This window comes from Schistocerca serialis, chromosome 9 (assembly GCF_023864345.2).
Source record: "Schistocerca serialis cubense isolate TAMUIC-IGC-003099 chromosome 9, iqSchSeri2.2, whole genome shotgun sequence".
NCBI classification, from domain to species: Eukaryota; Metazoa; Arthropoda; class Insecta; order Orthoptera; family Acrididae; genus Schistocerca; species Schistocerca serialis.
In genome coordinates this window covers 314,010,381-314,025,063 of record NC_064646.1, presented here as the reverse complement: position 1 = coordinate 314,025,063, position 14,683 = coordinate 314,010,381, and positions in this window count along the sequence as shown.

Here is a 14,683-nt window from a genome sequence, read left to right as displayed (position 1 = left end):
GCAACAGATTGGTGCCTGTTAAGGTGTTGCACAGCTCGTCCGTGATCATGGATGGCAATGGCAAAGGCCGTACTCCACCACGGGACTTGCCGGTGGCGAAATGGTCCAGATGAGCGCGGTACAGCAAGGCAAGCAGTGCGAACAGTCGCGTCAGACACGCCACATAGGAAGTAATCAGTGCTGTGTGTAGAGGCCAATCTGTGCGTTGAAAAGACCAACGAGGTAACCTGTCCTTCGGAGAGCGGGAAGAGAGCGAGAGAATCAACGGGAAATGGTCACTAAGGTCGTCGTGTGGCGACCACTGTAATGAAGGGAGGAGGCAAGGAGAAAAAGGGAAAGATCAGTGGCAGAAAAGCTACCATGAACGGCACTGAAATGAGTGAGGAGCCATCATTAAGTAGGCATAAGTCGTGGTCTGCAAGAAACTGGTCTATGAAAAGACCTTGTCTAGATGGTAATGCACTGCCCCACAAGGGATGATGAGCATTAAAATCCGAAGGGAGATGGAAGTTGCTGAAGAAGGGCAGTTAAGGCGGCAGGTGTAAGAGTTCTGTCAGGAGGGACATAAAGATTGCAAACTGTGACATCAGAGTCCAGGTGGACCCTAACAGCAACCACTTCCAATGTAATTTGAAGAGAAATCCACATGCTAGCAACATCTGTTACGGACCAACGTACAAGCGCCACCTGAGGCCCACAGGGGGCGACCCAACTTCGATAGAAAACACGGAACCCACAGAAGGACGGTGAGTGATCATCAGATTCCTGTAGAACCACACAAGCTGCAGAATAAGATGAAATAAGGGATTTCAGCTCCGGAAGGTAACAGTAATATTCATTACAATTCCATTGGATATTCACAGAATCATGATTCTAATAGGGGTTCAACAGGCTAAAGCCAGTCATGCCACCTGGTCACCACCCGTCACTGACAAGGAGGGGGCGACATCCATGAACAACAGGTCAGAATCAGGTTTGAGATCGAGGAGAGCTGTGCAACATAAAGGAGCCAGCTGCAGCAAGATAGGGAACAGAAGTAGATCGAGCCACATGGGAGCCCATAGTCCATGGTTCTCACGGTCGTCGTGTGGCAGCAGACCTTTGGCCTGGAAGGTGCTGGGAAGGGGTATCCCGGGAGGGGTTCCCTTGACCGGCCTTGACCGGCAGTGGGACGCTTCTCCGGCTATGGAGGGGGAGTGGTGCCCAGAGGAGAGGGTGTGGGAGCTACAGGGGATGGGGGAGAGGAGAGGGGTTCGTGACTGGGGTAACGAAGGGGGAGAAAGGGGTGAAGATGTAACTAAAGCATAATTAGACGTCATGGACACAGGGTGAGGACGTGCATACTTCCTTATGAGTCTCAGTTTAGGTTAAATGATCAAGGGACTAATACACCTGTATTTTCTATTCCTTCTTATACAGGGTGTTACAAAAAGGTACGGCCAAACTTTCAGGAAACATTCCTCACACACAAAGAAAGAAAATATGTTATGTGGACATGTGTCTAGAAACGCTTACTTTCCATGTTAGAGCTCATTTTATTACTTCTCTTCAAATCACATTAATCATGGAATGGAAACAGAACGTACCAGCGTGACTTCAAACACTTTGTTACAGGAAATGTTCAAAAGGATACATGCATCAACCCTCCATCGCATGGAATCCCTGATGCGCTGATGCAGCCCTGGAGAATGGCGTATTGTATCACAGCCGTCCACAGTACGAGCACGAAGAGTCTCTACATTTGGTACCGGGGTTGCGTAGACAAGAGCTTTCAAATGCCCCCATAAATGAAAGTCAAGAGGGTTGAGGTCAGGAGAGAGTGGAGGCACGGAATTGGTCCGCCTCTACTAATCCATTGGTCACCGAATCTGTTGTTGAGAAGCCTACGAACACTTCGGTTGAAATGTGCAGGAGCTCCATCGTGCATGAACCACATGTTGTGTCGTACTGGTAAAGGCACATGTTCTAGCAGCACAGGTAGAGTACCCCATATGAAATCATGATAACGTGCTCCATTGAGCGTAGGTGGATGAACATGGGGTCCAATCAAGTCATCACCAACAATGACTGCCCAAACGTTCACAGAAAATCTGTGTTGATGATGTGATTGCACAATTGCGTGCGGATTCACGTCAGCCCACACATGTTGATTGTGAAAATTTACAATTTGATCACGTTGGAATGAAGCCTCATCCGTAAAGAGAACATTTGCACTGAAAGAAGTATTGACACATTGTTGGATAAACCATTCGTAGAAGTGTACCCGTGTAGGCCAATCAGCTGCTGATAGTGCCTGCACACGCTGTACATGGTACGGAAACAACCGGTTCTCCCGTAGCACTCTCCATACAGTGACGTGGTCAACCTTACCTTGTACAGCAGCAACTTCTCTAACGCTGACATTAGGGTTATCGTCAACTGCACGAAGAACTGCCTCGTCCATTGCAGGTGTCCTCGTCGTTCTAGGTCTTCCCCAGTCGCGAGTCATAGGCTGGGATGTTCCGTGCTCCCTAAGACGCCGATCAATTGTTTCGAATGTCTTCCTGTCGGGACACCTTCGTTCCGGAAATCTGTCTCGATACGAACGTACCGCGCCACGACTATTGCCCCGTGCCAATCCATACATCAAATGGGCATCTGCCAACTCCGCATTTGTAAACATTGCACTGACTGCAAAACCACGTTCGTGATGAACACTAACCTGTTGATGCTACATATGTGCTTGATGCTATTACTGTAGAGCAATGAGTCGCATGTCAACACAAGCACTGAAGTCAATATTACCTTCCTTCAATTGGGCCAAATGGCGGTGAATCGAGGAAGTACAGTACATACTGACGAAACTAAAATGAGCTCTAACATGGAAATTAAGCGTTTCCGGACACATGTCCACCTAACATCTTTTCTTTATTTGTGTGTGAAGAATGTTTCCTGAAAGTTTGGCCGTACCTTTTTGTAACACCCTGTATACTGAGCAATCTGGTGATTAATGGAGAATGATTGCCATGACAATTCACACACACAGGAGGGGGAACACAGGAACTCTCCTCATGGAGTGGACGTCCACAGTCACCACAGAGAGGGGCCTGGAAACAACGGGAAGACATGTGTCTAAAACGCAAGCACTTTAAACACCTCACAGGAGGTGGGATGTATGGCTTCATGTCACATACATAAACCATAATCTTTACTTTCACAGGGAGGATATCCCCTTCAAAGGCCAGGATAAAGGCACCAGGGCCAATGTGATTGTCCTTCGGACCCTTCTCAACACGCTGAACAAAGTGAACATCCCGCCATCCAAGAATGTCCCGAAGTTCCTCATCAGTTTGAAGGATGAGGTCCCTGTGAAAAATCACGCCTTGAACCATATTTAGAGGCTGGTGGGGGGGGGGGGGGCGGTAATGGACACAGGAATTGTGCCAAGATGGTTACAGGCACGAAGGGCAGCAGACTGGGCAGCTGAAGCAGTTTTGATCAACAATGAACCTGACCACATCTTGCTCAGAGAGTCCACTTCGCCAAACTTTGTCTTCAAAGAGTTCCACAAAAAATAAAGGTTTGGTATTGGTGAAAGTATACCCATCAGTCCTGGTGCAAACCAGATAGTGATGGAAAGGTTTCGTCCATAGCCGACAGGCCTGACCCTCCTCCCGGGGGGTAGCCATGGAAGAGAAGGCCGAAGGGGCAGGAGAAGCAGCACTAAAAGAATCAATTCCACGTAAATAGATGGCCGCAGAGGAACGACCAGAGTACTGGACCCATATGTGTTTCATTTGCATAGCGTCCGCCCTGATACCACCCACTCAGTTCAGGGGCTCTCCCCACGAGTGCCACCCAGCTACAGCAAGGGCTGTCTGGCACAGCTGCCATTGCACTCATATAATTGTACAGGGATAACTAGTAGAATATAAAGAGATATTACAACATGTTTCTACAACGCGTTTACCGCGCTATTCCGGGAACAAAACCTAAGCAGTTGCTAACATAGGACTATAAAAATGGCCCCTAGTAGTGCAGTTATCTGGCAAACATTTTCTATCAAAATTTCATTTTCTTACATACACAAAGAAAATAAAATGCAGTCTTTCTTACCTTTTATTCCTGCTAGCCGTTTATTTACACTCTGGTACTCTGAATCTACAGATTTTGCTTATAATTACAACAACGCTCAGCTCGTATACCCCGCTCCGTTTCGTCTGCGGGACAGTTTTTCTATTTTTAGCTGCGACGGGGATCCTGGGGCAGAAACATCACGTACACTACACACGCATTCAGATCAACATACGTTTCATTCAGAAATCAACTTAGAATGTGTTCAAAAATGTTCAAAAACCAATAGGGATGCGCTTCAAAATCATATGATTAATGGATAAATCAAAGGGCGCTGAATGCTATGTGCTTCGTGAAGCAAGGTTTTTTTCTTGAAGAATATGAAGTTGGTGCTTCCTGAAATTGCCGCTCGGGGAACGTATCTCGGTTTGCCCCCCTCCCCCCCCCCCCCAACCCCTACCCCTTAGATCCGGGCCTCTGTAAACACACGCTTATCTGTGCAATTGGTCTGGAACTCAAATTTCTGTTACGACACGCTATACGTTACCAAAAGCTACACGTTATACAGACCTATGCTTTCGATTATTGGAAAGTCCTGTCACGGCAAAGCCACGTGACAGGACTTCCCGTAATTACGTCACAATTTATGGAACACTACGCAGCTACGTGTAACCGAATCCTCGCGGTTGTAGGTAAACTCAATCTGTGCTTCGAAGCGGCGAAAAATTACGTAGCTACAATAGCTTCGACTTTTTAACAGTTACTATAAAACTACAATTTTGTGACCTGTTGGCCTTATAATTGTCTGTTGGATAAGTTATTTTCGTTTAAATGCACCAGTTACTGTCAAAACCTTCATGCTCGATTACGGAAGCCACTGTTTCGCGTCATTGGTCGATGTGCGCGAAATCAGGCTATGTACTTCTCGCTTGTTTAGTCGTTGCGCATAATGTTGGCTAGAGCACAGGTCATAATTTCAGCGTTCGAAAAAGTTAGAAGTATACACGAATGACTTGCCCTATCACTCAGTCGACTACTTGTATCGTATTTGTTTGGGCGACCAACGACACTACTATCACCTTAGTTTAGGAACTGAACCATGTATGTACTAAATGGATGGCCGTTGATCAATTAAGGCTATCGATTATCTGTTTCGAAGTAACTAATGGTTGAATGGGTCGATAGTAAACTTCACTCCGCTACTGCCAGATCATAGCGGAGCTTACCTTCAGTGTTCCATCCTTTGACCAGTTTAAGTTACAGGTGAAGAGGAAGAGAAGTTGCGTCTTACATTATTGAACGCTATGAAAAAGAGTACAGGTTTCTACGGTCGGCAAGCACTGAAAGAGTGAATAGGATTTCTACTGAAAATTACTGTAAGTTGTGAAGCAAACTTGTGAACCGTACTTTGTACTCAAAAATCTCAGGTCTAAAGCCATATTCTGGCAGCCATTTTTAAACTGTAAAGATCGTAACTTTTGTTCAAGTTATTACTTTAAATGAAAGGGCAAAGGATTAAGGATAGTAGAGTGATGGATTTATCAATTAAAAGTCTCATCTCTGATGCTAATAAACTAAAATGTTTGAATTAATCATTGTTCCAGTTTCGTCTGACACGACTAGTCTTCCTTACATTGTGTTACTCAATGTTGTATTACGCTTGCGGCGACGGAAGTGTGGCTGTGGTTATGTGGTGGGCGAGTATCTCAGAGAGCTTGTCTGATACCTAATACGCCGAACTCCAGAGCCATTGCACGAGTGCCAACATTCGCTCATGAAACTTCACAGCGTTATAAGACCAGAAATTCTTGCTTCCACGACTTTATGAATGCTGAGACGACGTAACAGTGTGTAAGAGAAAAGCCACATCTCATTGATGACGTTTTGGTGCTTTTTCAGCACGACATCAATTTTTACGTTGGCTCCCATCGACAAGCATCTACACCGCACAAAGCATCGCCTCTCTGCTTTTGTGTCGTCACGGTTGTGCACGGCACCACCGGACGCGGGAAGCCAGTCGCCCAATCCAGTAGCTAGATGTGACTCTTCAATTTCTCCAGGCGTATTTCATGACGAAATAAATCTCGGGTGAACAGCATGGTGTGAGTGTACAAAGGACACAATATTTCGGCAATCGACCTTGTTGCCACCATCAGATATGCTGATCTTCTGCCAAGGAACCAAAGGCGTGAGATATATATCAGATTCCCCCTCCCCCTCCCTTGGGCGCTCCCTCCACCGTCCGCGCCGCGGGCGCTCTCTCGGCCGTACGCGCCAAGGTTCGACGCCCGGCTTGTGGCCGAGCGTCTCGATGTTCCATCGTAGGTCCGCGCCATTGGAGGTTTGCCGGCGGCATTTAGGAGGTTCCTTCTCCTGCTGTCGAAGTCAGTACATTCTGGGATATTTCTGTCTTCCCCTTAATCCGGGTAATTGCTGGTTCAGAAGCTTGGTTCAGGGAATAGCCGCAGCCACGATTCGTTTCAGGTTTCCTTACTCTGATCTCTATAGCTTCTTTGATTATACAATCCCAATATTTCGAATGTGTTAGAACCTTAGTCTTGACATAATCCATGCTGTGAAGTTCTGACAGGCAGAGCTCGGCGACTGCAGACTTATTAAGCTGTTGCAATCTCGTGTGCCGTTGGTGTTCTAGGCATCGGTCTTCAATAGTGCGAATTGTCTAACTTATACATTCCTTACCACATTGGCACGGTATTTTGTAAGCCCCTGATTTATGTGAACCAAGGTCGTCCCTAACACTGCCAAGAAGAGCTCTGGTTTTAGTTGGAGGGCAGAAGACGGTTTTTAATAAATATAAGCGTAAAATGCGTCTAACGTTCCCCGATAAGGCCCCACAAAACGGAATGAATGCCATGATCGTGTTTTCCTCAGGTTCTTCATTAGTTTCCGCGGGTTGTGTTTTGACTGTCGGACGTAGAGCATCCCGGATTTGCCTTTCCGTATAACCGGAACACCAACTTCAGATGGGCCAACTCTGTCCTCATCAGAAAGAGCTTGAGCTCTGTGTACAAGAGTTTTCAGCACACCATTCTTTTGAGCAGGGTAATGGCAGCCATCCAGGTGTAGGTATAATTTGGTGTGAGTTTTCATTCTGTACACGCTGTGCCTCAACCTGCAGTCATCTCATCTTTTGACAAGAACATCCAAGAAGGGAAGCATCCCATCCGACTCCACATCGATGGTGAACTTGATATGCTCGTATCTTGAGATTGTCGAGAAATTCGATGTGGCCAAATAGCAAAAGTGTAATCCACGTATCTGAAGAAACAGGTAGGTTTTACATGCACTGACTCCAAGGCTTCTTCCTCGAAATGTACCATGTACATGTTAGCGACAATGGGAAAGAGAGGACTCCCCATAGCAACACCTTCAGCATGCTCATAGTAGTCACCGTCCAATAGAAAATTTGTTGATGTTAGAACATGTCTGAACAGATCGGTGGTTTTCTCATCAAATTTCCTGCCGATGAGTTCCAGAGATTCAGGTAACGGAACCATAGTAAAGAGGGAAACCACTCGAAGCTCACAAGTATATAAGATTTCGTAGTCGTGAGGTGGTTGATGCATTCCAATAAACCTGAAGAGTTACAGATATGGAAATGTCCCTACGTGAGAGCTGAGCAGCTCCTTGAGGTACTTGGCGAGAGGATACGTCGGGGCACCAATATTGATGACAATAGGACGTAAAGGGACGTGTTCCTTGTGGACTCTCGGTAAGCCGTACAGCCTCAGAGGAACAGGGGCCCTAGGTCGTAACTTCTTTTTGACCTCTTTAGGGAAGCGTGAACCTTTGAGAAATACCAAAGTTTTCCATTCGACCCTCTTGGTAGGATCGGTGTCAATCGTTTGGTATGCCGTATCATCTAGCAGGTCCCGCAGCTTCATGGTGTAATCCAGGTTTGACAAAATTACCGTAATGTTACCCATGCCTGCCGCTAAGACCACTATGTCTGGATATTCTCTTAGCTTCCAGTTGGCCACCCTCTCTATTTTGGAAATATTTGGTCCATCTGAAGTCCGTGTTTCTGAGGAATGGTTATACAGAACGGCAAATCTGGGATGCTCTATGTCCGACACTCACAGCACAAGCGGCGGAAACTAATGAAGAACCTGAGGAAAATCATGGCCATGGCATTCATTCCGTTTTGTGGGGCCTTATCGGGAAAAACTGGATGCATTTTACGCAAATATCAAGTAAAAACTGTCTTCTGCCCTCCAGCTAAAACCAGAGCACTTCTTGGCAGTGTTAAGGATGACCTTGATTTACATAAATCAGGGGTTTGCAAAATACCGTGGCAATGCGGTAAGGAATATATAAGTTAGACAATTCGCACTATTTAAGAACGATGCCGTGAACACCAACGGCACACGAGATTGCAACAGCTTAATAAGTCTATAGTGGCCGAGCATTGCCTGTCAGAACTTCACAGCATGGATTATGACAAGATCAAGGTCCTAACAAGTCGAAATATTGGGACTGTATCATCAAAGAAGCTATAGAGATCACAGTAAGGAAACCTGAACTGAAATGTGACAGTGGCTATTCTCTTAACCAAACTTGGGAACCAGCAATTACCCGGATTAAGGAGAAGATAGAAATATCCTAGAATATACTGATTTCGACGGCAGGAGGAGGAACATCCGAAACGCAGCCAGCAGTCCTCCCTGGGCGCGGACCTACTAGGGTACACCCAGACGCTGGGTCACAAAAAAATGGTTCAAATGGCTCTGAGCACCATGGGACTCAACTGCTGAGGTCATTAGTCCCCTAGAACTTAGGACTAGTTAAACCTAACTAACCTAAGGACATCACATACATCCATGCCGGAGGCAGGATTCGAACCTGCGACCGTAGCGGTCTTGCGGTTCCAGACTGCAGCGCCTTTAACCGCACGGCCACTTCGGCCGGCGCTGGGTCACAAGCCGGGTGTGGATCCGCGGCGCGTACTGCCGAGAGAGCGCCGGCGGTGCGGGAGGCCGCGGGAGCGCCCAAGGGGGGGAAGGGGAATCTGATATATACCTGTCACCTGCAGTCCCTGATGATGGCAACAAGGTCGATTGCCGAAAAAATATTGTGTCCTTTGTACACTCACACCAGGCTGTTCACCAGGGATTAATTTCGTCAGTAGCTAGATATTGGCAGTATCAATTTTACTCTGGAGTAAAGCTTCGATTAGACCCTTGGAGTAGAAGTGTCGTTGCAATTTTATAAAATTAGATATTAAATGTTTTCAGCAGTTTTAAATAATGCTCATATAAAAAGTAAAACCTTTTACAAGTTTTCAAATATATCTCTAGTATCAATTCCTCACCTTTTTCAGTACTAACAGACTGATATTTATATCGAAAGTGATTAAAAACAATACTCTTCGACAGTGTTCTGTTCCGGTTTTCCCACTGTCCATGACTCACTACCAAATAGTATTCTACTCCAAACGAACATTCTCAGAAAGTTATTCTTTAAATTAAGGCCTATGTTTGATATTGACATAATTCTCATAGCATCCCTGTCTTCGTCAACTGAGCGAAATGTCCTGGATCCGGAGTTCGAACCTCCTAACTTCTCAAATTTTGAACGAAATTTATCAGCAGTGGTTGCGAAGAATTCCGGCGTAGGAAGACACCATCGTTTCGCCAGCGTCCATGTCAAAGACGACGGAGGAGCGTCCCGACGTTCAGCGCACTTCCTTACCCTTGGAGTGTGAAGCAGGGTGAAGAATCAACAACGATCACCGTTATGAGGCAATTGAAACCACTGCATTGAAGACCCATAGTACATACGTTCAAGACATGTGGCTTGTATTTGAAAAAGTGCCATGATGATCTCTCCCTTGGCAAAAGATTTCGGACTGCTCACGCACTCGGACCTACTGCAAAGAGAGAGATGACCATTAGGAAAAAAAATTCAACAGAGGATTAACATTCTAAGAGTCAAGCTATTGAATGTCAGATATTTGAACGAGATATGGAAGCTAGAAAATCTGAAAATGGAAATGCTACGGTTCAACGTAGATGTAGTTGGGGTCAGTGAAGTGAAATGAGAAGAAGACAAGGATTTCCGCTCAGATGAGTATAGGGTTGTACAAACAGCAGGAAAAATGGAATAACACGAGTAGGATTCGTTATGAATAGGAAGGAAGGGAAGGAAGAGTGAGTTACTATGAACAGTTCAGCGATATGGTTGTTTTCATAAGATTCGGCAGCTAACCAACACCAACAACAATAGCTCGGGTACACAGGCTGATGCCAGAAGTACAGGACGACGAGAAAGATAAAATTTATGAGCTTACTGATCCGGTTATGCAGTAGACAAAGGTAATGAAAATTGGAGATTGGATTATGGTTTTAGGGGAAGTGGTAGAAGGAACATTCAGGGGGGAAAATGTGTTTGGTAGTAGGAATCAGACAGGAAAAGACCAATTAAGTTCTTCAATAAATTTCAGCTAGAAATAGCGAATACTCTGTTTAAGAACCACAAGAGGGGGAGCTGTAATGGGAAAAGGCTCAGACATTCGGGATTATTCCACTTACCTTATATCGTATTCAGGCAGAGGTTCCGAAGTCAGATACTGGCTTGTAAGACACACACAGGAGCAGATATAGACTCAGTTTAGAATTTAGTAAGATTAAGAGACTAGTCAGGAACAATGACTGTGCAAAGGGGTGACATACGACAATACTAACGAATGAACAGACCCGGAAGTATTCACAGGCTATAGACATTGCGATAATAAATAATATAATAGAACGTTCAGCTGAAGTGGAATTGACATAGCTAAAAAGGGCAATCCCAGAAGCTGGGAAGAAAAACATTGATACAAGAAATGTAACTCGAAAGAAAGAAGTATTATAAATATTCAGGGAAATGGAGGAATACATAAAGAAAACTTATTCATGAATGAAATACATGGAAAGTGCAGGGAAGCTAAGGCGAAATAGCTCAATGAAAAATGTGAAGAAATCGGAAAGGTTGTCCGAAGGACTAACTCAGGATCCATGAAAGACAAAACAAACTTCGGTGAAATGAAAAGCAAAGGCTGTTGCACTAACAGTGCAATGGGAGTTCCGCGATTAAATGTAGAGGAGAGAACTGATAGGTGGAAAGAATACATTGAAGGCCTCGGTGAGAGGGAAGACGTGACTGAAATCTTCGGGATGAACTGCAAGAAAAAGACTATTTTGGTGTGCTGAATGTATGAGACTGGCGATATACCATCAGAGTTTTGGAAAAATATCCTTCACACAATTCCAAATATAGCAAGAGCCGTCAAGTACGAGAATTATCGCACTATCAACTTAACAACTCATGCATCCATGTTGTTGACAAGAATATACAGAAGTATGGAAAAGAAAACTGAGGAGCTGTTAGATGATGAAAGGTAAAGACTCCAGACACAGCTTCGACCTAACGTAGCAGCAGTAATGGGCCCGGCAATGGTTCAGGTGCATTTAGAATTCCTATTTATTTTTAGCTGTCGATTCTCCTTGTTTTCTGTGGAGAAGATGCGCGCTGCATACCTGAGATTCACCCAATTTTACTACAGTTTAACGAAAATTTATGTGAAAAACGAGTACTGAATGTTACTGAAGATCATTGTTTCAGTTGTGAGACTGTATATTTCCGCGAAATAATAGCTGATCAAATAATATTCCCTTTCATTTTGCTGTTGAAATCGCACTGTCAATGAACATAACAAACGAAAAGTATTTGCATTGAGAGTGTGACAACAGTCAATAACTCTCAAGCAAGTGTTACAAGTGTTACATTTCATAATATGAACTGAACAAGAAAGGAAATGATTAACGATTAGTGATGAACGGAGATGGATATTATTCGAATAAATTATCTGTATATCAATAACGGATAACATACCTCTTGTACAGAATTAGCATTTGTTCCCTTGGCTCAGTGCAGTTTCTCTTTCATAAATAGTCTTTCAATGGTTTCCCCACAAATGTGCCTTTGGGGTTCTGTGGCTCTAGTTCCAGGCTACAGAACTTAGGCTTAGGGTTCGATCCATGGTTGGTCTCTGTTTTTATCGATCCTTTCACCTATAACAATGACAATAATGCTAAGTCAATTTCGGAGTACGTGTTGAAATGTAGATCCCCCTTTAACTGGCTGTACCTGTTCAGAGGTGGAACGAAGTCAAGGGCATACCGGCATCACTAGTAATGCACTGCAGCGCTGAGACCATTCTTTGAGCACGGTTTTACTTGATTTACAGCGTAAGAGATGAAACATAAAAATGCAAATAGTGGGACTGCTTCAGGAGTTTGGGCTATAACGTGCTAGGTAGCAGCGGAGTTACGCAGCCAGCGTAGTCAGCCAGGTGACTGTCAATCGTGACCGACCAGACGAGCGAGGTGGACGTGAAATATGTTATGCCTTTTTTTCTCATCAAAAACGTATTTTGATATAGTATTTAAAAAAATATTTTTCCATCGTTTTGCTTCCTTTATGAGTTGCAGGTTACCAGTTCACTTACATAGATTTTGGAGCAAACGGAAATATAGTGACTCAGCTATTTTTATACAATCGGTTTCTCATTAAAATCTCGTCAGTAAAAATCTACGAATATAAGAGGAAAGCCACATATAAAACAATGAGTACCGATGCCAGGCGTTATTGTCGGAGTCGAGCATTTGGTACATCTGAAAATTTAATGCTTCCTTATAAAGTGTTTAATAAAAAATTTTAAAAAATCTTTAGAAACAAATTGCCTCAGACTAGGTGGCATATAAAATGCACTTTTAGCGCTCTGGTACATAAATGAAGAATTGAGTACATTTCACAGCCCAATGGATGGTCGACATGAATTGGCAATTGCCGTAATAAATGCATCCTGCTTTTTACAAAATAATGTTCCAGAGAGAGGTGGCAATAAGTTTGAACACATATTGTACTTCTCTGCATAATTGTAAATTTCCGAAGTCCTACAAAATCAATATGAAGTTTGTTTCGCAATGCAAGGAAGGTCTGGCTGCTTCGACAATTGCACGGACAGTGAAGGAAGTCACGTACGTTCTCCACGAGTTTGACAGCGTCGCTGTCGCAGCGGCTCAGTATGCGGTCTGCAACGCACGTCATTGTTTTTTTATTGACACCAGCAGACGGCTTTCCTAGAGCATTACAGCCCTACTGCACTACCAACTCGGACCCCTTCGTCTATCTCTGCACCTGCCAATACGTCTCCCCCTCCCACTGCTAACATAACGCAAGAAATCTACGTATGGAGGCAAAGACGAGAATCCAACTCTCAATCTTCAAAACCTTTATTAGTTTGCTGACACTGTCCGATATGCGCGTCTCCTTATTATAATTATGCAGTTCGTAGTTGTAGTGCTACAAAATGAGTGAACCAAGCAAGAACTCAGTGGTTCCTAATGATTAACATCACTAGAATTTTAATCTAGTCTCCTAAAACTTTTTTTTTTTGGTCATCAGTCTACTGACTCGTTTGATGCGGCCCGCCACGAATTCCTTTCCTGTGCTAACCTCTTCATCTCACAGTAGCACTTGCAACCTCAATTATTTGCTTGACGTATTCCAATCTATGTCTTCCACTACAGTTTTTTCCCTCTACAGCTCCCTCTAGTACCATGGAAGTCATTCCCTCATGTCTTAGCAGAAGTCCCATCATCCTGTCCCTTCTCCTTATCAGTGTTTTCCACATATTCCTTTCCTCTCCGATTCTGCGTAGAACCTCCTCATTCCTTACCTCATCAGTCCACCTAATTTTCAACATTCGTCTATAGCACCACATCTCAAATGCTTCCATTCTCTGCTGTTCTGGTTTTCCCACAGTCCATGTTTCACTACCATACAATGCTGTACTCCAGACGCACATCCTCAGAAATTTCTTCCTCAAATTAAGGCCGGTATTTGATATTAGTAGACTTCTCTTGGCCAGAAATGCCTTTTTTTGCCATAGCGAGTCTGCTTTTGATGTCCTCCTTACTCCGTCCGTCATTGGTTATTTTACTGCCTAGGTAGCAGAATTCCTTAACTTCATTGACTTCGTGACCATCAATCCTGATGTTAAGTTTCTCGCTGTTCTCATTTCTACTACTTCTCATTACCTTCGTCTTTCTCCGATTTACTCTCAAACCATACTGTGTACTCATTAGACTGTTCATTCTGTTCAGCAGATCATTTAATTCTTCTTCACTTTCACTCAGGATAGCAATGTCATCAGCGAATCGTATCATTTATATCCTTTCACCTTGTATTTTAATTCCACTCCTGAACCTTTCTTTTATTTCCATCATTGCTTCCTCGATGTACAGATTGAAGAGTAGGGGCGAAAGGCTACAGCCTTGTCTTACACCCATCTTAATACGAGCACTTCGTTCTTGATCGTCCACTCTTATTATTCCCTCTTGGTTGTTGTACATATTGTATATGACCCGTCTCTCCCTATAGCTTACCCCTACTTTTTTCAGAATCTCGAACAGCTTGCACCATTTTATATTGTCGAACGCTTTTTCCAGGTCGACAAATCCTATGAAAGTGTCCTGATTTTTATTTAGCCGTGCTTCCATTATTAGCCGTAACGTCAGAATTGCCTCTCTCGTCCCTTTACTTTTCCTAAAGCCAAACTGATCGT